Here is a 19,247-nt window from a genome sequence, read left to right as displayed (position 1 = left end):
CCTCATAAGCCTTACGCACATTTCATATTAAGCTGTTTTTCCTAAAGATTTTTTTCATTTTTTTGTTTTGTTTTGTTTTTTAAGCTTTCGCTTTAGAAGAACACAAACACTACAAGTGTTGCAGAGGCGCGCTGATTGGCGTTCATGTGTTATTGGGAGGAACACTTAGTGAAGCTGACTCACGCCTTCTACTACTGTGCGGTAGGGTTTGCGCTGCTACAACCCAGAATCACATTTGAGAAATCTTAGGTTATTAAACACTTGACCCACAAAAGCAATTTTAATTTAAAAAAAGAAAAAAGAAGATTTGGACTAGAGAGCAGCAGACTTGCAATAACAAAGTTATTTTTCTTCCACGAATCTTTGATAATGATCATTTTTAAAAAGTTGGAAGTGTATAGCTATAAAACCTAAATAGCCCTGAGATAATTCATACTTTGATTAGTAATTCCAAGTGTTTATTAAACTGCAGTCCATCGTCACCAGCACTAGGATAAGCCCGGTGATTCTTACACAGATTTATTATGTTTACCACCCATTTTCATAATGGAGCATAAAATTGAAATAAGATAGCAAAAAGGCACAAAATCAAAATAAACTGCAGAACAGTTTAACAAAATAAACTTCACAACAGAGTGTGATGAGCAAAAGATAACAGCAACCCAGACCTCGCACCGCAGACAAAGCAAGGCAGCCTCAGTTATCCAATCAAGGTCCTGCCCCAACGTGGTCTATATGTGGCAAACAGGTTTCATTTATAAATGCTCGGTTCACACTTTCATGCAAATACCCAAATCATACTTAAAAAACTTATTTTGTAGAAGAAACACTCTTCTTGACTAACCTTCACTAATATTTTGTATATGAGTTGTTGGACTCAAAAACCACATCTGGATATGCCAGGCATTTCTCATAATTTCTGGGTAAAAGATCTTTTTCTTTTAAAAGCATTAATTTTGTTAACCTATAAATAGACTAGGCCCTGATTGCTTTATTATCTCAAGGCTAAAACTTTAAAGAAAACTATGGCAAATGCAACAGTTAAATGATACTTTTTAATCCAGAACTCTTTTGCCAGTAAATTAATAGAGTTACAGTGCTTGATAATTATAATTATGATTATGAGTCTCTAAATATCTTGATGAGTATTTTGAATCAACCAAGGAAAAAAGTTACCTAATTTTTATCAATTATAATGTTTTAAGAGGTGATAATCTATAGAAGATTTTGTTGATAACTCTTCAAGAGACTGCCCTAAGTATAAGCAAAATTTTGCTCTAGTTTCTGAATCATTTCTTCCTCTAGTTTAACATGGAAAACAATTAACTAAGCTTTTCTTAGCCATTAAAACAAGGACCTGAAAACCAGGACACTATTACAGTATTGGCAATTCTTCATTGTCTTTTCCTCCTGACTAGCTGAGTTTAATTAATTAATTAATTAATATTTTATTCCCTTCGCCCATTTTACACACACACCCACCCATCCCCTACCTTTGGCAGCCGTAAGTATGTTCTTGTATCTATGAGCTTTGGTTTTTTGTTTGTGTTTTTTTTTTAGATTCCTCATATAAATGAGATCATACAGTATGTGTGTATTTGTCCTTTTCTGTCTTTTTTCACTTAGTATAATGTTGCAAATGACAACATTTCCTTATTTTGAATGGCTGAATAATATTCAAGCACGTGTGTGTGCGTATATATATTGTATATATCTATATATCTATATACATATGATATTTTCTTTACCTAGTCATCCATTGATAGACGTTTATGTTATTTCCATATCTTGACTACTGCAAATACTGCTGCAATGAACATAGGGGTGCAAATATCTTTTTGAGTTTTTGTTTTCTTTGGATAAATACTCAGAAGTGAAAGTGCTGGATCATATGGTAGTTTCATTTTCAATTTTTTGAGGAAACCCCATACTGTTTCCCATAGCAATTTTTATTGGTAATTATTCTAAATAGTCATTCACATGAGTAAAGAATTTCAAGTAGAATGCTATATTCTGATGATATTGTATTTCCTAGATATAAAACACAAATTGACTTAAATAATATTGTGAAAATTAATCACCATAAATAGTACTGTGTTTTTATGTTAATTACCTTTTACATCTGAGTAACATTGTACTCTTGGTTCTGCCTTACAGTTTTTCAACTGCAGAGGGGAATTTTATCCTCAAACCTAACATATAACAAGAGAAGTTCTCATATCAGTACATGCTGAAACATATGCTGGTCACTACATATATTGGAGATTTAGAAACAATAATTTTAGATCACTTGGAAGTATTTTAAATTTAAAATTATAATGCATCTGTAATTAAAATGTATTTGTTGAATTAAAAAGCTAACTTAGTTATTGTCAAATTATTATATTATTTTTAATGACATAAGAATCATGATTCAGTAATTTCTAAAACTAGAATTGTTTTAGCTAATGTGTTTTTCCTCAGTTCTATTTTTTTATTAATATAAGTTACTGTGGCAAAACACTGTTGATTTTTAAGTAATAGTTTACATAGATTAAGATATGCCTCATTTATCTGTAATATGCTAAAAAAAATTTGCAAGGATTGTATAATTATAATAGGCAACCTTGGTTTTCCAGTTTATTTTCCTGAGAAGTCTATAAGGTTGGTACTCTTATTATTAAACTCATTTTAAAGATTAGGTATCTGTGACCCAGAGAGTTTAAATCAATTGTCAGTTTAAATCAAGCAAGCAAGTTGTGAAGCGGGGATTTGAATCCATGCTGTGCGTTTGCTAGTACAACACCAACCAGTTAAAATTCATATGCTTTCCCTTTATTCTTTATTTTTTATTATTTTTTTAATATCTTATTATTATTTTAAAATATAGAAAGTAGAAAAATAATATAATAGCCACCCATTTTATCTACAATTCTGATTTCACAGATAATGATATTTTGTTTCAGACCCTTATTTTTTGTATTGTTCTTATTTTGTTGTGTTCCTTTTGGAAGCAGAATATAATAAATGGAGCTAAATCAAGCAGCAAGAGGACTTGCCTACTTCTTGCTTTTCTATCCCCACAGCCTCAATCCTCTGCTATTTCCTCAGACCCTCTCTCCTGGACTACATCAACAAACTCACAGGCCTCTCCTTTGCTCTAGTCTGTCTTTGATCCAGTTGATTGCTTATACAATTGGCATGATAATGTTCTCCAAACATTGCATTTTTCCTGTCATCCTCCTTTTCAAGAATATACAGAGCCTCGTTATCTATTTTAACAAAAACGTAGCACTCAGAGCCCTATGTCACTGGGGCCTTTTTTAACCATTCTCCCAGATAAACTTCTTTCCTGTACATTCTAGTGTCATCTTACACCTTACAACTTCCCATGGCTTCATCTGGTTTTGTTTTTGTTGTGGTGGTTTTGACAAACCCCTGCTCTTAACTTTTTTTTGCCAACTTTATTACAAATCTTCCTCTTCCAGGTGGTATAACCCATTTAATTACATTGCTTCTCTTCTGGGTACAGCTTTACTATTCAGGATTTCATTTCCAAAAATACCATTTAATATTTTTATTGGTTCTGATACCTCTTGGTTCAAGATGGTGGACTAAGAACATTCATATGTTTTCTGGTCCTTACAAAACACCATTGAAATGAAAACAAAAGTGTATACATGTGAACAAACGCACAATAACAATGAAATATAAGTGAAGGCCAACACTGGACTATGGTATTAATATAATTCTGAAAGACAAAAAACAGACATAAGTGTGGTGACAGATGAAACAAAGCAGAAATAACATAGGACAGAATAAGCAGAGAATCAGTTTAAAAAGCAATATCCAGGGCTATTTTACTGGGAGCTCCCTGAAGAGCCTCCAAACAGAGCCAGCAGGTATGCACACAGCGCACTACCCAATGAGGCAAAAAAAATCTTGTCATTGTTTGACAACATCCATGATGTGTCAGTACAACCCAAGGCCTCATAAATGTAGCATGACTGTGAGCTTGAAATTTGCACCATAAGAAGAAAACCGAAGGACCGCACTCTAAAACTATTTAACTAATCTTCCTAGAGGTACTTAGGGTCCTAGCGTGACTTTATAAAAATGGAACATGCCACAGAGTAAAGGCCTTTTTGTTCCGATTTGAGGTGTCCCTGCTTGCTGTCATATAATAAAGTAAAATAAGCAATTCATGGAGTCATCCATGTGCCCAAAGAGTCAAAGATTTTGTAGCCATAAAATGAAAACAGACTTTTATGAAAAAATAAATAAATAAATAAATAAATAAATAAATAAAAATTTAATTATAAGAAAAAATTCTTAGAAATTAAAATATGACTGCCAAGAATGAAAAATGGCATAGTACTGATCAGAGATATAAATGAAACTATCTCCCAGATTTTAAAACCAAAAATTCAGACTGAAAATATAAAAGGCATAATATCCAAACACTGTGCTTGCCTCATCATGTGAACAAATCAAAATTACAACTAAATTATAAAACAATCAACCTGGAGAACCATCTGAAGTCCAGCTGAACAGAAGTTTTACAACTAAAGTTATAAAGAAGAAGCCATGTTGAGACTGGTAGAAGGAGTGGAGACGCGAAATGGGCTGGTCCCACACCCATGGGTAGTGGTTGAAAATCGGGAGAAATAACTCGGCCACAGAGGTTCCCCCTGAAGGAGATAGGGGCCCCAGCCCACCTACCAGGTTCCCCAGCCTGTGATACTAGTGCCAGGAACAGGAACCCCCCACAAATTTTGCCTATGAAAAATAGTGGGGATTCCAACCGTCCAAATGGGATGGAAGGTTGTGGGAAACCCAAATATATATATTTTTAATTTTATTGGGGAATATTGGGGAACAGTGTGTTTCTCCCGGGTCCATCAGCTCCAAGTCGTTGTTCTTCAATCTAGTTGTGGAGGGCACAGCTCAGCTCCAAGTCCAGTCACTGTTTTCAATCTTTAGTTGCAGGGGGCACAGCCCACCATCCCATGTGGAAATTGAACCAGCAACCATGTTGTTGAGAGCTCATGCTCTAACCAACTAAGCCATCTGACCGTCCTTTTGGCAATTTAGTGGCAGCTTGTTGTCTTTAATCTAGTTGTGGAGGATGCGGCTCACTGGCCCATGTGGGAATCAACCAGCAGCCCAGTTGTTCAGAGCTTGTGCTTGAATAACAGGCATCTTTTAAAAAGGCCCATGCAGGCACTTACCCTAAGCTCCGGCAGAGGGAGGGTGACTCTGGAGGCATTAGCCACTTATGGAGACTGAGTTGTGTAACTTCAGTGTGACTGGAGAGACAATCCCAATTTTCCTTGTGTGTGAGGCCCTTCTTTCATGCAGTTGGCAGACAGACACCATCTTTTCTGTGTTGAGCCCATCCCCACAGGCCAAATCTAAATATGATTGGCCCAGTGAACTCCGCTGTTCCACCCTGCTGACTCATTGAGATGTTGCCTCACCCAACTTGCCTACTGCAGGAGGCTTTGTCAGTGGCTGAACCTTAAGGCAGCCAGCAGGTGGTAATAGGCCTCAGAGTGTCTTGTTTTTTTACAGAGCTACCCCAGACCCAGTACTGGTGGTAGCCATCTTCATTTGGCAGCATGGCCTCTCCCATGCACTTCAAAGTAGAACACAGACAGCGACCAACCATGGTCACTTTGTAGCTGCTACCAGGGACTCCCCAGCTGGTCTCAAGCAGTGGCTGACCTGGGCCTGAACCAGAGCCCCACCCAAGAGACCCCAGAACTAACATACTTGGAGGTCAGCTTCAGATCATAGCAGAGCACCACCCAATTAGCCCTATAAGCAGCACACACAAAGGGCAGTCTTCACAGGCACCACAGCCAACTGGAGCCAATCCTGCACCATGGAGAAAGCCCTCTGCACAGCAGTCCATAAGCTGTGGATGTGACCAAATCCCACAGTCAGCCTGAGGATCAATACTACCCACTGATATGCCAACAGCAATCAAGACTCAACTATAACAGGAGGGCATACACAATCCACACAAGGTGGCACCCAGAGCAGGTGGCCAGGATACTGTGCCACTGGGCTCCACAGGACCCCTACTACATAAGGCTACCTGGCAATACTGGGAGACAGAGCAGCCCTACCTAATACATAGAAACAAGCACAGAGAGGCAGCCAAAATGAAAAAACAGAAAAATATATCCCAAATGAAAGAACAGGAGAAAACTCCAGAAAAAGAACTAAACAAAATAGAGGTAAGCAAACTACCAGATACAGAGTTCAAAACAATGGTTATAAGGATGCTCAAGGAACTTAGTGAGAACTTCAACATATGAACCAGTCAGAAGTGAAGAATACAATCACTGAAATGAAGAATGCACTTGAAGGAATCACCAACAGACTAGATGAAGTAGAGTATTGAATGCAAGACATAGCAGCAGAAAATACCCAATCAGAACAGCAAAAAAATCCAAATAAATGAGGATATTTTAAGAGATCTCTGAGACAACATCAAGTGTAACAACATTTGCATCGTAGGGATACCAGAAGGAGAAGAGAGAAAGCAAGGAATTGAAAACCTATTTGAAGAAATAATGACTGAAAACTTCCCTAACCTGGTGAAGGAAATCGACATACAAGTCCAGGAAGTGCAGAGAGTCCCAAACAAGATGAACCCAAACAGGCCCACACCAAGACACATTATAATTAAAATAGCAAAGGTTAAAGACAAAGAGAGACTCCTAAAAACAGAAAGAGAAACGCAACAAGTAACTTATAAAGAAGCTCCCATAAGACTGTCAACTGATTTCTCAACAGAAACTTTGCAGTCCAGAAGGGATTGGCAGGAAATATTCAAAGTGATGAAAAGCAATGACATACAACCAAGACTACTCTACCTAGGAAGGCTATCATTTAAAAATTGAAGGATAGATAAAGACCTTCCTAGACAAGAAAAAGCTATGGGAGTTCATCACCACCAAACCAGTGTTAAAGGAATGTTAGAGTATCTTCTTTAAGATGGGGGAAAAAGATAAAAAATATGAATAATAAAATGGCAATAACTACATATATATCAACAATTGCTTTCATGTAAGTGGATTAAATGCTTCAATCAAAAATATACGGTGGCTGAATGGATAAGAAAACAAAGCCCCTTACATATGCTGCCTACAAGAGACTCACTTCAGATTAAAAGACACATAAACTGAAAATAAAGTGGTGGAAAAGTTATTTCATGAAAATGAAAACAAAAACAAACTGCTGGGTAGCAATACTTATATTAGACAAAATTATCTTTAAAACAAAGGCTATAACAAGAAAGAAAGAAGGATCCAGTAATCCTACTTCCTGGCATTTATTCAAAGAAACCCAAAACACTACTTAGAGGGTATGTGTGGTTCCTATGTTCATTGCAGCATTGTTTACAATGGGCAAGATATGGAAGCAGTTTGGGTGTTTGTCAATAGAAGAATGGGTAAAGAGGAGGCAGTATGTATATACAATGGAATATTACTTTGCCATCTGCGTCAGCATGGATGGACCTGGAGGGTATTGTGCTGAGAGGAGTATGTCAGACTGTGAAAGACAGATGCAATATGATTTCGCTTATATGTGAAATCTAAAGAACAAAATAAACAAACAAAACAGAAACATATATAATCTGAGTGCTGTGAGTAAAGGTCTTCAGATTAAGAGGCTGCTAGACAGCTAAACGAATTATAAACAAACAACAATTTTTAGAATTATTTTTATGAAATTTCATATCTCCAAGGATAAAGAAAAGATTCTAAAATCCTTCTGTACTTAAAATATAACTAAGTAAAAGTTTTTTAGGCAGAATATTTAAATAGGTAACTAAGTGCTCATCAGCCACACTTGTTGGTAACAAAGTAATGCTTCCATGGAAAGAGAAGATTCTGCTATGTCCTCTTCACCTGAGTCCCCAGTTTTAGTTGTTTATATAGTTTATGGGACCATATAAGTGGTTGATATTTGCTGACATGCCCAAAGGATATGAAGATGAATGAGAATTCCCTCCAGCCAGAGGGAACCCTTTAGCTCTTCTACTGATTATATCATTGTTAGTTATTTTGTCTAATATAAGTATTGCTACCAAATTGTTAGTAGGATCTGGAATAGTCCTCTATTAGAATTACCAATTTCCTTCCAACTGACAATTTAGCAATGCATCTTGGGTATCTTTCTCTTTCAGCACATAGAGATTAATCTCATTCTTTTTTAACAGCTTTTTTGGGGATATAATTTCTATATCCTATATTTTACCCATTTAAAATGTACAATTCAATGATTTTTAGTGTAATCAATCACAATATGTACAACCATCACCAGTCAGTTTCAGAACATTTTTGCCATCTCAAAAAGAAACCCTGAACCATTTTGGCCTGATATATTTAGATGGCCATTATTCAGCCTACCACAGAGTCCAATTCTAAGGTTTTTTTGTTCAGACCTATTATCTTGCACCTACTTTTCCTTACCCCAACCTTAAGCAAACACTACCTATATTCTGTCTCTTTAGATTTCCCTATTTTGGACTTCCATATGCATGGGATCATATAATATGTGGACTTTTGTGACTGGCTTCTTTCACTAAGTGTAATGTTTCCAAGGTTGATTCCAGTTGTAGCATGTATCAATACTTCATTCCTTTTTATAACTACATAATACATTACATGAAATGCCATATTTTGTTTACCCATTCATCTGTTGATAAACATTTGGATTACTTCCACCTTGTGGATGTTATGGATAATGCTGCTATAAACATTCATGTACAAGTTTTGTATGGACATATGGTTTCATTTTTCTTTGTATATATCTAAGAATGGAATTGCTGGGGCATGTGGTAACTCTATGTTTAATTATTTGAGGAAATGTCAGTCTGTTTGCTAAAACAGTTGTGCCTTTTTACATTCCCACCATCAGGTCAGAGTTTGGGGGTTTCTATTTCTCCACATCTTTGTCAACAGTTGATTTTATCTGACTTTTTGGTTCTAGCCATCCTATTGAGTGTCAAATGGTACTCATTGTGGTTTTGGTTTGCGTCTTCCTAATAACTAATGATGTCAAGTGCCTTTCATATGTTTATTGGTCATTTGTACTTATTCCTTGGAGATATGTCTATTTTTATCTTTTCCCATTTTTAAAATCGGGTTATTTATATTTTTATTATTGAGTTGCAAAAGCTTGTATATTCTGACCTAATAACATTAGGTGGACATTATACAGCTTAAGGAGGACTAGAGAGTATAATAATGAGGCAGTTTGTGCAAAAAAGGCATTTATATCCTTTGCTTTCAGTTAACAATGTGTGTATAACTGAAAAAATCTCTAATGTTAACCTATTTCATAAGAAGTTATGTAGACCTTTGATATTCATGAAAGACATATCTTGAGACTTTCTTGAATCTGTAAGTTTCTATATGCAGAGTTGTTCAATTCTCTTGAGTCTTTCCCAAATCACATTTCAACATGGAATCTTCCATTTGTTGAACATATAATTAGCTCTGAAGCTAATTATCTGTCAACAAATAGATATTCATACTAGAAGAGAAAATTTATACTAGTGGGATAATCACTGACATTTTTATTAATTATCTTAAAATTTACGTAAACATATTTGGGACTCACTCATGTCATACATCAGATTAAATTAAAGAATGAATTATCAAAATATTTTCTTGTGGCTATCATCATGACATACTTAGACCTTTTAGTGTTACTTTACTTCCAGTAGCACACTGGCAGTTGACTTAATTTTGTGTTCACTTTTCACTGACATACACGTACATACACACACATACTATAACAAAAGTTACCTTGCATCTGCACACTGAGGATTATAGAATCAAAAGGCTACATGGAGATATGGATGTTGGCTGCTCAGGTTTACTTACTCACTCCTACCCATTAACTGATTTGCATCTGTATGGCAGTCTTAGAATGCGCAAAATTCAAAATTTTCAATTAACAAAACTACAAATCACTTCACATCAAAGGCCTTTGAATTTTCTTTAAAATAGTCAAAATTATGGATGTTAAATCTTCAACCTAAGGAGCTTCTGAGTAAAAAAGTCAGGAATTGTGAGTAATAACACTGTCTTACTTTACACGATTCAGAGACATTTAGTAAGTAGAGCTTTTCCAAGGGAGAGTAATTAAGATGGTGAGGGTCTCAAGATCAAGAGAAATGGTTGAAGGATCTGGGATAAAACGATGAAAGAAATTTGATAACCGTCTTCCAATAATAAAAGTACTTCCATATGGATAAAGGATTATAGCTTGTTAGTTTAACTGCAGAGGGTAGAACTAGGACAAATTAATACAACTTTTAGAGAACTCGGTTCAAAGAAGTACTTTCTAAGAATTAGAACTGAATATTTTTAGAATGGGATCTCATAATAGGTAGTGAATTCTATAAACTGGGACATATTCAAGTCAAGCTTGGTCAATCCCTTCATCAGATAATGGTGGTGCTGATGAAGTGTTAGAATAGATATCTTTCCAGGTTTTCCTCATAGCACTGATTCTATTCTGAGTTTATACAGGCTATGAAACATTTAGGGCTCAATTTAATAATTACCAGAGGGCTGAATGTTATTCTTTTGTAATGACATTAAAATATTACTGTAGCAAGAAATATTAAAATTTTTAATCTAATCTTGTGGCCCTTTCTGACTTGATGTTATTGGTTTGGGGGAGGGGGCAGTTCTGCTATTTGTCATTTGAGAGAAGCAAAATTGAGCTATAATTGTCTTAAAGTGTTTCTGCAAAATATAATTTTCTCATGATGTTCATCATATAATTAAATTGGTTTTATAAAATATATAGTGTATGCTAGCAGTATCAACAAATGAAATGGCATTCTAGTCTGACATGAAGTCTTGCATATAAATACACACTTCGAACTTCCAAACTCTTTTAAAATGTGGTAAATACTGTAATTCACTAAAAACCATCTTATAAAAATTTAAAATTTATTTCAAATGATGCTTTTATAACATAATTACTCTTATTTTATATTATTTTGTTTGCCGTGTACTACATATACAGATTACTACATTACTAACAAATATTAAAGGACTGATTTTTGCTGGGGAGGTCTTAGAATTTTCACATATATACAGTGAATAATTTAAAAACAATAACGGTCTTTTAAAAGTTTTCATTTAGAAAGCAATTCTTATACTCATAGAAACAGACAATAGATATTATATTGGTACTTTCAAGAATGTGGATACCATATTTCCAGAAAACTAAGTCTCCCTATTGATCTATCTACAAATTATGTGTAATGGATGGTGAAGAAGAAGAGACGAAAGAAGATGAATTTTTACATTCAAATCCTTGGTACAACACTTATGTAATTGTAGAAACTCAGACAAGTCACATAATACCTCTGAGGTTCAGTTTCCTGAACTCTAATATAAATATAATAGTATTCACCATATAAGATTGTTTTAATTATCATAGATTGTCTATAAGATAAATATAGAATGTAAGACTAACATATAATAAGAATAGAACTCTTAAGAGTGTTAGACGAAATTGCAGGAACTTGATCAGTGGTTGCTATTACTGTAGTAGCTGTCATTATTACTAGTATGATTACTTTTTTTTTTTTATGATTACTTTTTAAAGAAACTTTGCAATGGGTGTTGGTTTTCCCTATCAACTGCCCTATCTCAGCCCACTACACTTCAATAAGATATTAAAGTATCAGAGAAAATCCATATTGATTATCCCTTTTCTTTATCTTGTAAATAAGATTGTTTGAAAAATGAATACTGATAAAATAAAAAATGGCAGCCTTGTTACTTAGGGCCAGCTCTTGAAAGTTAACACCAATATTGAAAGAAGTAAAATGTCTCAAAGTCCATATTTCTTTAAGAAACTAAGTGATTCTCCTACCCCAAATTCTGGTATTAGTTCTCAACTAACAAAAAGCTCAAATCTCTAATATATAAGAAATAATACTACATTATTTTTAATATGCTATTTTTGCCAATAAAAATTAATATATAAAATCACTGTTTTGTACATATAATATGCAATACTTTATGATGCTTATTCTTAAGAATCTTGTAAACTATTATGAAGAAAAACACACTTATAATTCCATTTAGTTCACTGCTAGAAGTAGAGAGGAACTGTGTTTGTTTGTTTTTAAATTAGGGTTTAGCTATGCCAGTTAAATTTTTTATATTTAACTTACTTTTTCTTACAATTCTTATTTTCTTTATGTTTCTTATATACCAGCTAACCCCACGTTTTTTGCTTTTTTGTGAAGTTTTTGTCTTACAGTTATATCTGTAGTTCATGTGTTGTTTTATAATATATATTCATACTGTATCATGTATACCTCACAGAGAAACTGGGTTAGTTATGTGGCAACAAACTAACACATCACTCTTGGGCAGAGTTTTCATGCTAGGCATATCTCACAGTTTCACCCATTATCAGTTGTCTTTGGGTGCCTATTCCTGATTTAATGGTGCCTGGATGATAGGGTTAGCATGACATAAAATATGGCAATTCATGGCTGCATTTTCCTAAAAGAGCACCATGGATATAGCAGGTATCTGGTACACCTATCCAGCCTAGATATCAGTTAGTGTAGATTTCAAACCCTCTATAGTATAGATCTAGCTCTTCTCAGGCACATCTTCCCTGCAAATACTACACCAGTTTACTCAAATAAACATGCATAAAGAGAAATGAGGGCAATACTGTTATTTTTTACAACAAATAAAGGTAAAAAAGGAGATGGCAACTAATAATAATATTTATTATAAAAATAGCAAACATTTGTCAATTACTTTCCAGAATTATGCTGCATATTGATAGCCATTATTTTATTTAATCCTCAAAACAGCGATAAGACATAGGTGTTATCATTTGTCACATTCTGCAGGTGAGGCTTAGAGAAGTTAAGAACTATGTTCCTTGTCCCCAGAACTAATAAGAAGCAGATCAGGGATTCAAACAATCTGTTTGATGTCAGACTGTAATACCAACCACCACACAGTAGTTTTCAAGGTATCGTCCACAAATCATGTGCATCAGAATGATATGAACTCTTACCAGGAATCTGCATTTTAAGGAAAGAATCTGGTTATCCTTAAAGTGTTACACATCATGTTATACTTCCAGTGTACAGGGAGAGAAATAAGTAAAGGCACGGTGAAGACATAATATAGTACCTCTATTTAAAGACTCAGAATGTGGACAACCTAGAGCAGTCTTTTGTTTAAAAAGTGCATGATGACATATTTCAGTTACCAGAAAGATGAATCAAATAAAGAACCCAAGACAGAAAATGGTATGAATATTGGTGGCTATGGAAATGAGCCTGCTCTTCGTGGGCAAGTTACTTAACCTCTCTGTCCTCAGGTTTCTCATCTGCAAAATGGGAATAATCACAGCTTCTCTGCCATGGAGTTGTCATGAGGTTTAAGTAAGATCATTCACAATATGCCTAGCAAAATAAAGGGCACTCTAAAAACGAAAGCTTTATCATATAGGCACGTCTTTTAAAATGTAAAAGAATGTATTCCAAAGGAAACCAAATTTTATGGAGGTGCAGTACTTGAGAGAACAGTCACCTGTGCAAAGAGAGAATTCAGCATGATGATTCACATCAGACCTGGAGTTTAGATAGGAGTGTTTGCACCGAATTGAGCAATTATTACTCAAATTTCTCTCAACAAATATGTGTCTTGGGAAAACCAAAGGCTGAATTATAGCTTGAATAGTGGTCTCATTGATTCCCCAGTAGCACACCTTCATAAGAGAACCCCTCTAAAACATTTACCTTCTGATTTCACAGAAGACAGCCTCACTGTTATGGCACCATGAGGACTGAATGTCTCTGGCCTGGAGGCCAATCATACGAGTTCTGACAATTAGGTTCATGAACTCACCCTAGAAAAAGTGCTCCATATCTCATTGCTGAATATCACTATGGTCACCTTCAAGGTACTCCCCTTGGGAAGCTATGCACTGATGCCAGTCAGTGCCCAGTCTACCATTCAAAGCAATTTTAGAACTTTTTTTCTGGAATGTCAATCAGAGCTGTTGTCATATTACCCTGATGTCCTGAATGTCATCAAAATGCCTTCCTTTCAATATTTCCTTTATCTTCAGGTAAAGAAAGAAGTCATTGGGGCCAGATCAGGTGAGTAGGGAGGGTGTTCCAATATAGTTATTTGTCTACTGGCTAAAAACTCCCTCACAGACAGTGCCGTGTGAGCTGGTACATTGTCATGATGCAAGAGCCATGAATTGTTGGTGAAAAATTCAGGTTATTTTTATCTAATTTTTTCATATAGCCTTTTCAGCACTTCCAAATAGTAAACTTGGTTAACTGTTTGTCCAGTAGGTACAAATTCATAATGAATAATCCCTATGATATCAAAAAAGTTTAGAAACATCGTTTGACTTTGATTTGTACTGATGGAACATTTTTAGTCATGGAGAATTGGCTGACTGTCATTGTGCACTTTGACACTTTGTTTCAGGGTCGTTTTGGTATCATGTTTCATCACCAGTGATAACACGACCCAAAACATCGCCTTGCCTCTCCAAAAGGTCTTGGCAAACGTTGACTCTCCTTTGCTTTTGTTCATCGGTGAGCTCCTTCAGGACTATTTCCGCTCACACCGTACTCATGCCAAAATTTTCAGTTAAGATTTTCCTTACTATTTGTCTATCAATGTTTACTTGGTCTGCTATGCTTCTCACAGTCAGCTGATGATTTTGACGCACAATTCAATAATTTTGCAATGTTTCTGTCAATTCTGCTTGTTATTGGCCATCCTGACCTCTCTTCATCAGTGACACATTCTCTTCTCTCAGAAAAATGTTTAATCCATTTGCAAACTGGAGTTTTCTTCGTGGCATTATCCCTATAAATTTGGACTAACATGTCCCTGATTTCACTTCCACTCTTGCCAAGTATAATAAGAAATTTAATATTTGTTCATTGCTCTAATTCAAGTTCAGACATTCTCACAACAGCACATAAAAACACGCAACAATAATGAATGCCACTCAGCAAGACACCAACACACGTCGACACGAACACAGCTGTGAGACAGATATAACAAGGTTATAAAGCTTTACTGAGCTGTTTGTACAATGCTACGAAGGTAAGTGCACGGTGGCAAGTTCGGGAACTTAAATGTCAGACCTCGTACATAGCAGCAGCAGCAGCAGCAGCAGCAACAGCAGCAAGAAAAGCTAACAAAAGCCCAGAGTCTGTCTTCAAAGACATCCAGTAGCTAGGAAGAGTAGATTACATTTTCAGAGTACATGTCAGATACTGCCTAGAGACTTCCTAAGTAGAGGTCAAGGTCCTACTGTTATACAGGTAGGGGTTAATGAGCTAGCAAATTAGTATATTAATATTAATGGAGCATCCTTAGTACCCACAGGCTAATGGAGTCTGGGGTCATTTGGGTTATATTAACATCAAACAAAGGGGAATTTTAGGCGAAAGGCATTTACCAGGATGAAGAGAGCAATTTTACTGATTAAAGAAAATAAAATATATAGTTATTACCTGAGGTGAATAACATAATATCAAAAATATAAAACTAAACACTACTAAAAATTAAGGAACAATTCATAACACAAGAAGAGTGTTTCTCAGTCTTTGACAGATGAATAGGGAAAAATATTAAATCACTTTATAGATTCTAAATAATATAATTAATGAAATCATATTCAAAGTAGATGTTTATAAATTTAGGTACTTAAAAAAAAAAACCTCAAATTTCAACAAAAGATAAATTCTCTAAGGCAGAAAAGATATAGTCTATGTTCTATGAGAAAGTTAATTGCAGGTCAAACTTTGAGGGATTTTAGGAAAGTCTGCAGCCTGAGCTGAGAGAGGTCATTTGTATGGAGGGGACACTGGAGGCAGCTCGAGTGGGCCAGCTAGTTGGGTGGGGTGGGCTCTTGGGAATTCAAGGGACAGAAGTAGGAGGATGGTGTTGGTCAAGTTGATGGAGACTTGGGCTTGGTGCCTGCCTATTCTTGCAGGCTGGGTGGTGGGAGAGCTGAACAAAGGAGCAGTGACATCTGCCAGCACTTCTGTCTGGGAAAAGGCTGCCCCTCCAGCACTTGCCCTGAAGCCAGGCAGTTCAGTTCCTCCCCAGGTGTCCCTGGCATCTTTCAAGCTGCTGGGTAGGTGAGTCCCTCAGAGACCTGACGATCTCTGCAGAGTGCCCAATGCAACCTGAGGACTTTCTGATGGATGCCCGTGCTTGCCCCCTGAAATTTGGCAACTATGTGTACCCTAATTCCGAAGTCATCTATGTTTGGACCAATGGCACCATGAAGTTGGTGGTGGTAGCAGAAGACGGCTCCAGGCTGAACCAGAACCACCCAATGGGGCAGACGGTGGGCACGGAGAACACCAGCTCCAGCACAGATGAATAAACCATCATGACAGTTCATTTTCACCTGAAGAGGAAGATTGGGTACTCTGTCATCCAACCTGCCTTCCCTGCATAATGACCACGATCTCCGTCTCAGCCAGGACAGTGTTTGGGGAGACCACAGGGCTGACCATGACAACCCTCAGCATCAGTGCCCAGAATTCTCTGCCGAAAGTGGCTTATACAACGACCATGGACTGGTTCATTGCTGTGTGCTATGCTTTTGTATTCTCCGTGCTGATAGTTTGCCACAGTCAACTATTTCACAAAGAAAGGCTGGGCCTGGGGTGGAAAGAAACCCTTGGAAGGTTCCAAGATCAAGAAAAAGGAGTATAAACTCATACTAAATAAGTCAACAAATGCTTATACTACCAGGAAGATGACCTATCACCCCAACATCCCAAAGGAGCAGCCCTGGCAGGGGTCTCCAATGCATTCTTAGTCTCAGTAAAACCTTCGGAAGAGAAGACCCCTGAAAACAAAAAGACTTAAAGCAGAATCAGCAGTATTGACAAAGTGTCCCAAATTGTATTCCCAGTCTTGTTGTGCACTTTCAACTTAGTTTACTGACAACATATTTGAATAAGGAACCAGTAATTAAAAAGGGGCTGCCTCTCTGAAATGACCTGACATGCTCTGAAACTCCAAGAGAGCCATACTTCCCATGGAATGGTACTCAGGAGAGGTTGAGCTCAGAAGGATTTTCCATATTTGGGCACTATCGTTCATGAAATTTTTGCATGTTTAATAATATGTACAAATAATATTGCCTTGATGCTTCTACATATAACATCAGATGTTTCAAAGATGTCACAGAAACAATGGCTCTGACACTCAGATACTCAATATCTTCCACTGATAGTTTACAAACAAAATAAGTATATTTTTCACTGTTCCAAGCATTACCTAACAATGTTTTTATACTTCAAATGTCATTTCATACAAAATTTCCCAGCAAATAAATATTTTAGGAAATGCTCCATGATTATTTCTTGACCAAATCTCACAAGAAACAAAGATCACAAAGAGCACATTTTTTATTAAAAAGAAACTGTGGGTATTTATGTACAAAATTAATTGCCTTTGATAATCCTTAGTGTTCAGAAATTAGAAAGTCTTGCATGACCTTACTTTAAGAAATATAATAGGCAAATACATATGGAGACAAATTTAATAATAAAAACATATGGTATGTTAGATTAAAGATAAAATATTTCCCCAAGGAAAAAAATTAATTGCTTAAAAATATCTTTTTTTTTTTTGGTGGTGGGGAGCATAAACTTATCCCCCTCCCCTCCAACCCTCACAACAAACATAACAATGACCAAGAAAAAAACATAACAAAAAGCGGTGTGACCACAATCTTGGCATTTGGCCCATGTGTTCACCATCTGCAACCTTGACCTCCTCTTGTTGCAGCCCGTGTGTAGTGCTTTAGTGGAGACAAATTGTAACTGAGTTATTTTCCATTTCATTTTCTTGTACACACTTCATGACTGACTTACTGCTCTGTTAGCTTTTGTAAATGAGTCTTAAATGTTCATTAAAAATTATAAAAATAAACTGAAAATAATTAATTACATATAAAATGAATAACAAATGACTAAGCATTCCCTAACCCCTTGGAAATAGAGTATTAGAAAGTAACAGTAATGAGAAAAGTATATATTAAAAACCTAAGAGAAACATATGCACTGATAAGAAAATAACCTCAAAGCTTTTTAGTATTTAGATAATTAGAAAAGAAAATATTTAGTTAACTTAATAAATTAAGAAGGGAATCATAAAATAAATCAAAATGTTGGAAAAGAAGCAATTAGTAGTGGTAAAAGAATTAATGATTTAGAACAAGGAGAATAACTGATATATAAGTCCTGGAGTATACTTTTTGAAAACAACAAAAACTAAACAGATAAGGTAAATGTGTGATATTATAAGAAACAGAGAAAACACATATAGAAAAATATGAATTACTAAATAAGAGTGTTTTTTCATTATGAAAGATAAATATATGACACTCTGTTCTAATAAATAAGAGAGTTTTCATGAAATGGATTATATCATATCAATCTATTATTTTAATTCTTCTAAGAAATCAACTAAGATTGAGAAAAAGTTTAATGAAACATTACTATATTTTTACTTCAAAAAATAAATCTTGTTTTAGGATTATCTTTAAAAGATGTTGAACTGAAATTGCCTTATCAATTTCAACGTGTTTTCAATTAATACTCTAATGTGTTCTAGTATATACTATTTATAAAACTATTTGAATATAAACATTTATAGTTCTTATTTATTTTTCATTTATGAGAACTTTCAGAACAATGTTACAATGTTAAGTGCAGGCCAGTTTCATTTATAAAAATATGCACAAAAACTTAAGTAGAAAATTGAACTCATCACTATGTTAAAAAAAACCTAATAATAATAAGTCATGACTAAGTAGGGTTTGTGATGAGTACAAGGGGACATTATATTAAGAAATCTAATGATATAATCATTTAATGGTTTAATATAATAAACTGTCTTGTTAGAATATCATATTTCCTTAATACATTGAATAATACATTTCAAATTGAGTCTATTATAGAGTTATATTTAGATGTATTCCCATTAAATTTAGAGGGTAACAAGTTTTTGATACTGTCTTTAAAATAATTTGAAAATAAAATGCAGATATAAGATGTAAAAATAAAATGTGAAATTATATAAATGAAAAAATATAGCATGAGAAATTATAAAATTGGGAAAAAACTATGTATGGTAGAGGCTTTCCAAGCAAACAAGAATTGTCAGGCTCCAAAAAAAGAA

The 19,247-nt window shown here is 35.2% G+C and overlaps 1 pseudogene; it reads left to right on the top strand.

Moving 5' to 3' along the window:
* Positions 1–13,254: 13,254 nt before the first annotated feature.
* Positions 13,255–17,053, top strand: LOC109461020 (gamma-aminobutyric acid receptor subunit alpha-5; annotated as a pseudogene).
* The last annotated feature ends 2,194 nt before the right edge of the window (positions 17,054–19,247 follow it).

This window comes from Rhinolophus sinicus, linkage group LG14 (assembly GCF_036562045.2).
Source record: "Rhinolophus sinicus isolate RSC01 linkage group LG14, ASM3656204v1, whole genome shotgun sequence".
In the NCBI taxonomy this organism is placed as follows: Eukaryota; Metazoa; Chordata; class Mammalia; order Chiroptera; family Rhinolophidae; genus Rhinolophus; species Rhinolophus sinicus.
The sequence above is the reverse complement of the archived record's forward strand: the minus strand, read 5'-3'. Positions and strand labels throughout refer to the sequence as shown.